At 33.6% G+C, this 9,121-nt stretch overlaps 1 pseudogene; it reads right to left on the bottom strand.

Annotated features, from left to right (window-relative positions):
• Positions 1-7,736: 7,736 nt before the first annotated feature.
• On the bottom strand, positions 7,737-9,121 carry LOC149262156 (arogenate dehydrogenase 2, chloroplastic pseudogene; annotated as a pseudogene).

The following is a 9,121-nucleotide window of genomic DNA, read 5'->3' as shown; positions in this document are numbered from 1 at the left end:
ACAAAAATTAAAAATATCATTTAAACAATATAAAATAATAATTTAACTAACCATTATCTCGTTGACTTTGAAAAAAGTATTGTTAAAATCTAGATTAAAAATTATGTTAGCTAAGCAATGTAAAATAATAATTTAGCTAACCATTACATTACTTAATTACCTCCATATTTATCAAAGTGGAACGTTTCATTCACTTAAGACAATTTGTGAAATTCTTTAAAATATAATTTAAATCATACTTCCATATATTTCAAAGTGAAACATTGCATTCAATAGAAGAATTTGGGGAATTTTTTTAAAATGTAATTTAAATAATGTATAATAGCAATTTTGTCCACAATTAGGTATATTTAAAAGATTCTTTTCCCTATCTATATAACTTTTGAATCACAATATTTCATTTTGTGACAATTTGGTGGGAATTATATCAAGTTAGTGGGATTTCCATCAATGGATTTTGAGTCTAGTCCACAAGTATGTTGACTAAATTTATAATTGTTTTAATTAAAGATAGCGTTGAAGTTAGTCTATGATCTCAAGCATTTAGCAATAAAGATTCTCGGATGAAAAATATAAATGAGTATAATTGAAAGTGAGATTTTAGAATCAAAATAATAAATTAGTATAAATATATTAGGAAATGTGATTAATAAATGTAGTTAATATATATTAATTGACATTATTTTTTATATGATGTAGTTTATTATTTTATAATGACGTAATATGTTATTTGATAGTTTATATGGTAATTTTATAATTATATTACTTTAAAAATTAAAATTGAATATAATTTTTTTGTGTAAGCTTAGCAAGATTACATCTTCAACATGTCAAATATATCACCCCCATAGGAGAAGCGATGACTTCACATCAAGGAGTGCCTTAAGAGAGCACTCAATCACCGGCCATCCAAGACCCTGTGGACAAATTGAATATAAATTAAAAATGCAAAATAATTAAATAAAAAATCAAAAGCACAAAATAACTAAATAAAACAAAATATATAATATTTTAAATTTTTGAATTAAAAAAAAAAAAAAATTTCCAAAACATTCATCATAAACTTGACAAGACACTTAAGCACGTTGCACCTTCTTACTTTTCCTTCTTGTTGACAATGGAGAAAAATTAATTGTTTAAAGAGACTTGTATTTCTTGCTTGAAAAACTTTTGAAACTATTTGTGGCATCATGAATTCACATGCAGACTTTCACAGATTTTAGTGTGTTTTGGGTTTAGATTTAATTGGCCAAATTATGAAGCATTGTCCCGAAAGGTGCAATTAGTTGGCTATGACGTGTTACAAAACATTTTAACATTATTTCCCTGTCTTCCCAAATTAGTGGTATTTATTAAAAAGTTGGGTGACTTTTAGCATAAATTTATTCTATGCAAAATATGAGTGGGCTTGTGGTACTTTTGCAAATAGTGTCATAGTGATTGCAATTAAATTTCACTTCACCATTTTCAATAAAAAACCTATTAAATAAATATAGTATTAAATCTTAATAGAATACATATGCGAGAGAGCTTACAAGGCACATTAACTTGTTGCATTACATGGCACGTATTGTACTTAATTGATTTAATTTAATTTATAAATAAATATTGAAGAGTTGTACATTTAATTTGTTATATATATTAAATGTTATATTTATTTTAATTATACCAGTATAGATCCATCTTAAATATAGATCTAATATGAGCCGAAAGGGATCCAATTTCTACATCTGCAAATTTTTTTATGAGTTGAGATTATTTAAATGTTTTGTATAATTATTTTTTTTGTTTAGATTTTTATTTTTATTTTTGTTTACCAAAATGAACAAAATTTTAACTTTAATGAAAAATAGATATTGTTACACATAATAATGTGAGTAATAATTAATTCTAACATCTCCATAAAAACATACCAAATGAAATATTAATTCAATGAATTTTAAATTGTTAATTTTTAATTAAATTTGAAAAAAAATAATTATTAATAAACTAAAATAATTTAATTAAAACAATGACAAATAAATACAATTAAATTAACTTCGAGGTGTCAACAAGCAAATATATCTCGAATTCGGTGTAAGTGTATAAGAATTTGGTTCCTGGGAATTAGTGTACCAAAGAATTTATTGTTCTGGTTTTATTTTCAATATAATTACAGTATACCAAAGAATTTATTTTCTAGTTTTATTTTCATCTCTGTTCATTCCCCAAGAATTTATTGCTCTCGTTTTATTTTCAATATAATTACCGTATACCAAAGAATTTAGTTTCTGGTTTTATTTCCATCCCTATTTATTCGACAGTCTGGTATTCTAGCACAATTCTCAGCCCCTTGGGAGCTCCTCTATCGTGCCCCTTTGGAGCTGCTGCGCAGATGGGTCGAAGCTACCTGAGAACAGTAGATCATTTTCCGTCTAGTTTCCTTCCATTTTCTGAGCTTAAACATCATTGACATGCGTGTGGATAAAACAATAACTAGCATTTGCACCTTATGTTGCAAAGGAAACGCCGTAAGGCATAGAGTGGGGAAGAATAACATAGAGTGGGGAAGAATAGGAACACATGAATGGACATTGTTGAAAGCAAGGATGGATGATAATGAGTTACAATTGCAATAGTTAGTTATGTGTATTCTGAAAATGAATATTTTGTAAATAATAATAGTTTGTGGAAGAATTTATAAAAAGTATGCCATCAACTACACAATTGATATCTACAGAAATAGAAGGCTAGAAAACAAGAATTTTAATTTATAAGATCCAATTTACATGGTTGGTCAACATGTAGAAACCCCTTGTGTCATCGCTCTGTCCAAGTGGGGAATAATAATATGACAATGGAATCACTATTGTGAATATGCAGAGACATAATACTATGGCATGCTTATAGATCGTTGTTGGCTGAATGACTTGCAATTGGCTTTCAAGCTGCTGGTTCACCATAAGTTGGATCTACAAAATATTAGTTGGATCTGAAGAACAAATAAAGCTAGGATAAAAGGTCCAAATTTATGAAATTATTAGTTTCTTCCTTCCCCACCTTTCCATTGTTGTTATTATTATTATAATACTAATAATAATATTATTATTATTACCAGATAGCTCCCTGGATGCCGTCAAACAATTAATATTTATTTTATTAGAACAAATCAAGGTACGGATAGAAAGCTAAAATTTCTGAAATTATTAGTTTCTTCCTTCCCCTCTTTTTCACTCTTAGCATTATGACACTTCCTTTCACATCCTACAGTGGATTGAACTTGCAAGAAAATTCGAGGTGAACCTTATACCTCTGCCTCTTCTGTTCATTTTTGTACAGAAGGAGGTATATACATCTTCAGTTCATATTTCTAGCCATTATCAACACCTAATACATGCTTTTGTATACAGGGAATTAAATTTTCATCATGTTTGAACTCAACTATTTGCCTTCCAAGGCTGGCTAAAATGGTTGTTGGGCTGAGGGCCTCCACTGCAAATATTTTTATTGACAATGGCCCTTACAGAGAGTTTATTTTCAAGCATTTTCAAGTGGCTTCTGTGGATGAAGAAAGTGCAGCAGTAGTTCTAGTAAGTTGATCAGTCTATAAAAGAAATTCCCATCTGAAGCCCTGAGTAGGCTATGAGTGAGACTTTTTGCCTCTACATAAGAGTTCATTAGATAATGTGTTCTACAAACCCCTCTCACATACTCAACTGCATGACTGCCCTATTCAAGAAGCCAGCTATTCCAATAAGCATGTGAATGAAAATCACCTATACAATTTACCAATTACAACAACAACCAACCAACAAAAAAAAAATGTACTCAGCAGACTAAGGCAACAAACTGGTCAAGTAATAATCCTCAAAAGGGCCAATATACTGGGACTCTCCATTCAACTAGGTATTACCACCTATATTTTATCTTGATTTAAGTATATTTCCAGTAACAATTCACCAAACTATAGTCAGCCTATGTGATGAAACAATATCACCAAAAGTTCAAACTACGCATGTTACCAATAAAACTGTTGGCTAAACCTATAAACAATCTTAATCATCCACTTCTACCTGCCTTCTTAGTATTAGGCTTTTACCAACATGTGTGTGATTAAGTTGTTTCTCATCTTTTATCAGCTACCAGGTTTGACAGAAAAGAAGTGCAAATTTCCTGCCTCCACTATCTAACAGATCTGCTAATTTCTGAATCATTCAAAACTTGAACAGGGCCAATATATTGAAATAACACCATGAGAGCCTCAAAACTTATGCCTCCATTTATAAGCTATCTTAACTAAGCCATTTCTTTTGGTAATCCAAATAACAAAAAAACCATTCCATTTCTTGCCTTTAAAACAGATATTTTCATCCAACAACTTCTAGTGGCACGCAGAGGCAGATTCATTGAATTTTACCATTCACGCCAGTCTTGGTATGCAGAGGCAGATTCATTGAAATCAGATATTTCTTTCAGCAAAATATAGCAGTGTGATGAATATGTTGGCAACGATTAAATGACCCCTGGTCCACTGCAACGAGGAGAACATGATTCAATAACTATTCGAAGGCTCTGCATGTACAAATGTAGTACATTGTTTTCTTCTGCCCAAGCAGCATTTATGGTTGTGATTATCACAGTCTTGTTAGGCATTGAAGTTTTTTCTAGATCACTCCCTAAATCAAAGGCAGTTACAGATGAATTCAACTCTGAACTCTGCAAGAGATTGGCTCTTAATTGAACCATAATAGCCATGGAAATTTATTTATAAAAAGTATGCCATCAACTACACAATTGATATCTACAGAAATAGAAGGCTAGAAAACAAGAATTATAATTTATAAGATCCAATTTACATGGTTGGTCAACATGTAGAAACCCCCTCCACTACAAATATTTTTATTGACAATGGCCCTTATAGAGAGTTTATTTTCAAGCATTTTCAAGTGGCTTCTGTTGATGAAGAAAGTGCAGTAGTAGTTCTAGTAAGTTGATCAGTCTATAAAATAAATTCCCATCTGAAGCCCTGAGTAGGCTATGAGTGAGACTTTTTGCCTCTACATAAGAGTTCATTAGATAATGCGTTCTACAAACCCCTCTCACATACTCAACTGCATGACTGCCCTATTCAAAAGCCATCTATTCCAATAAGCATGTGAATGAAAATCACCTATACAATTTACCAATTACAACAACAACCAACCAACAAAAACAAAAAAAATGTACTCAGCAGACTAAGGCAACAAACTGGTCAAGTAATAATCCTCAAAAGGGCCAATATACTGGGACTCTCCATTCAACTAGGTATTACCACCTATATTTTATCTTGATTTAAGTATATTTCCAGTAACAATTCACCAAACCGTAGTCAGCCTATGTGATGAAACAATATCACCAAAAGTTCAAACTAAGCATGTTACCAATAAAACTGTTGGCTAAACCTATAAACAATCTTAATCATCCACTTCTACCCGCCTTCTTAGTATTAGGCCTTTACCAATAGCTGTGTGATTAAGTTGTTTCTCATCTTTTATCAACTACCAGGTTTGACAGAAAAGAAGTGCAAATTTCTTGCCTCCACTATCTAACAGATCTGCTAATTTCTAAATCATTCAAAACTTGAACAGGGCCAATATATTGAAATAACATTTTCTTTGCTCGAAATTGTTTCAATCTATGATTGTTTATATAATCGTCTTACAACTTGTGTATTTTTATAGAGGAGTGTGGTTTCCTAGCATGCTTATGTATGAAATTAGGTCCAAGATAAATGGCAGGAATTTGACTGATTTTAACATTTGAGTATTTTCAAAGCATTTCACGTTCAACTAAATAAAATACTTAGCTTGTTGTTTGTCTACTTTACGGTTTCCAACAGCGAACAAAATTTACTTTTATACTGGAGTCTAGCCTTGAACTCTTAAATAGAACTCTACACATGTATCCTTTCTATTAAGAGTGTTGATTTTTGTCTGTTCATTTTCTTTTCGACTGTGACTGATGCTTGTTCAAAACAATGTTGTCAGACTCTTTTTGGACTCCTGAATCTTGCCAAGTCCACTGAGTCATCGCTGAAAAGAGTAACTCCTAGACACTCTTCTGTCATAATCCCCACTTGCCAGACTCCTCTGAAACTTGCCAACACATATTCTGAGTATTTTTTTTTTCTCTTTGCCAAGTCTGAAAGATTCTGCTGAGTCTTCCTGAGTCACAGCCCAGCCGAGTCTTAGAAGAGTCCAAGTCTGACAACATTGGTTTGAAACAATTTCTTTTTCAAGTCAGGTCAGCACATCTTCCTGTCCTTCCCACAATATTTATGTATGTGTCCATGTGTGTAGGATGTGTATGTGGATCTATTGCCCACTTTATTTCGTTTGAGTGAATCAATCATTGTTAAGATGAACTTTACAACAAACCAGTTTGTAAGTGAGGTGTCATGAACATACCTCTCCACAAAAAAGCTGAACTCTTGTGCAATACAAAAGTTGTTTCATCTATGGAATGAAAATTTTGTTTGATACTACCAGATTCAAACTGGATCGAGAGAAGTTTTTGTCCAATGTTTATAGAGAATAAAATTAGTCTTTTAACTAGATGTTCAGTATAGGCAATTGTTAAAAATGGTCAACTAAGGTCAAATTCCACTATGGACGGCTCCTTTGTATGAGATGATGATGGCATTGGATTCTGAGTCTTCTCGAGAGGACCAATTTTGACCTAAAGCACGATGGATTTTAACAGGCAGAAATGTATATTTGAAGTCAAGCCCACAATGTTGGTTTTGGTCAAGGTCAACCCCACAGTCATGTAGGCTCATGAAACCCAAAAGACATGACCTTTGACCCTAAGGTTCTTCATAGGTATCCAAGAAGGCAGAGAAAACCAGGGGCATTTATTCCAGCGAAGCCATATAAGGTTTGGTAATCGCACCTTCCTCAAAAATCGCTTCACCAGATCACCTTTACTATCAAGAAGTTGCAACTTCTTCGTAGCAATGCCACGATAAGCTGTATTGTGGCAAAGCTTCTTCACGCAGTGCTGAAGCAACTGGTGACTCCAGATTTTGTAGCATGATATTTGAGAGCTGTTGTCATCGCTATCTGGGTTATCAACATTAACTTATGTATATCTAATCACTGTGAAGTACTACAATACTGAGAGGGGAGGGTTGAGATCTCACCCATTATATGCGTCCAGATCGAAACCCCTTATTTCTGCAACACGCGAAAGGGCATCTCTCTAGGTTTGAATGCTGGTGGAGTCGTATCGCGGTTTCCCTTCACCCGTTTACGCGATTTCTATCCCGGTTTCAGTTTCAGAAGGGTTTTGGGGGCATGAGGATATAGGGGATGCCATTGCCAATGCCGATTCGACTATACAAACAGAAATTGGAGCCCGTAAACTGAAATAGTCATAAACTCCACGAAACCGTAAACAGAAACAACCATAAACTCCACGAACTCTCCCGGAAGCTCGGCGCACAGATGTCAAGTGGAAAGTGAAACGTTTTTTAAGGTTTTTTAATGTTTTAAAACATTTTTTATTAAATCAGACGGCTGATTTTTGTTCAATCGTCTAACAAAATATCTAACGGCTACGATTAGGACAGAAAGGCATTTGGGGGAGTTCATTTTAGAGGGAAACACCTTACGACATAATAAACAAAAGATACAAAGCATTGTGAAAGAAATCTCTAAAAATGTTGCAGTCTAAATACCTCCAAGAAGTGGCGAGGACCAGATAGAAATTATAAATCCCTATTGAACTTTATTAACTACATCAGATAGCCCCTTAACGACATTAGACAGTTCATGTATTTTCTGCTTATCGGAAGAATTATTTGAATTGTGGAGAATTTTGCATTTCGACAAATGTTGAAGTTTGTTGAGAAACTTTCTCACTACTAATCCCTTCAAATAATTGTTTTCTAACTATTTCATGCAACTTCCCTACAAACTGTTTCTTTAAAGCATCGAAAGCCATTTCCAATCTCTCCTACTATTATGTTGCATTGTTATTATACATAAATAAACCATAATAAAGATCAAAGCTATTTCCACAAGTGTTGTCAACAATTTTGAGCAATGTTTCATAACTTTTAATATTAATTGGAGTAGATTCTAAGTTCAACTTGGCTAACATCCTTCCCACAGTCTGGGTTTTAAATTGACTTTCAGCAGCATGGCGATCATGTTCAGCGCATGACATCTCAACCATCCTGCATCTTTATTTTTCCAATATATCCCAAAACTTATAACAACGTTCTACTCTTTCTTCTTGGCCAACTCTAACCCTAGTCATAAACAAAAGGAAGGCCACTCCACCCAAACTTCCCGCTCTCGAGCCCAAACATAGGATGGATGCACAATATATGAAATTCTGGAGGTAATACCTGTAGTTTTTAAATTGACTTTCAGCAGCATGGCGATCATGTTCAGCACATGACATCTCAACCATCCTGCATCCTTATTTTGCAAATATATCCAAAAACTTACAACAACGTTCTACTCTTTCTCCTTGGCCAACTCTAACCTTGTCATAAACAAAAGGAAGGCCACTCCACCCAACTTTCCTGCTCTCGAGCCCAAACATAGGATGGATGCACAATATACAAAATTCTGGAGGTAATACCTGTAAAAATAGATTGCAGGCAAACTCTTTGACAGAAAGGACATCTGCAAATAATGTGTTTCTCTTCGGTCTTTGAGTTGGAAATGACCTTAACACAGACTGTGTCGCTCGAATAGATGAACATAGATATATCACCTCAAGAGCACTGCAAATCCTCTGGGAAGGTTCATGTAATGATAATTATGTCTGAGATGAAAATGATGGACTACGTTTATCAGGTTTTGGTTCAATTCAGATAAGAGAATGCTAGATTTATGCCTCTCCGTTCTCTTCAACCTGCAGGTGTAACCTGCTATCAGACCTTCATCTAGGTATTTCTTCAATCTAGATGGGCCAAAGCTATGGAAATCAACTTTGATTTATCCTATTTTGAATAAGCCTGAATATGCAGATATTGAATTATTGATTGGAACTAAAGATAGGGACACAACTGGAACTGATTTACCCTGTTATAGATATTTCTATAAACAGGGATAGTGACCAAATAGCAGCACTTCTCGAGATTGGGCAT

Source organism: Pinus tabuliformis, chromosome 6 (assembly GCF_031772625.1).
Source record: "Pinus tabuliformis cultivar Carrire ecotype Pingquan chromosome 6, CPIR1, whole genome shotgun sequence".
Classification (NCBI taxonomy): domain Eukaryota; kingdom Viridiplantae; phylum Streptophyta; class Pinopsida; order Pinales; family Pinaceae; genus Pinus; species Pinus tabuliformis.
This window is presented reverse-complemented; position numbering and strand designations above follow the sequence as displayed.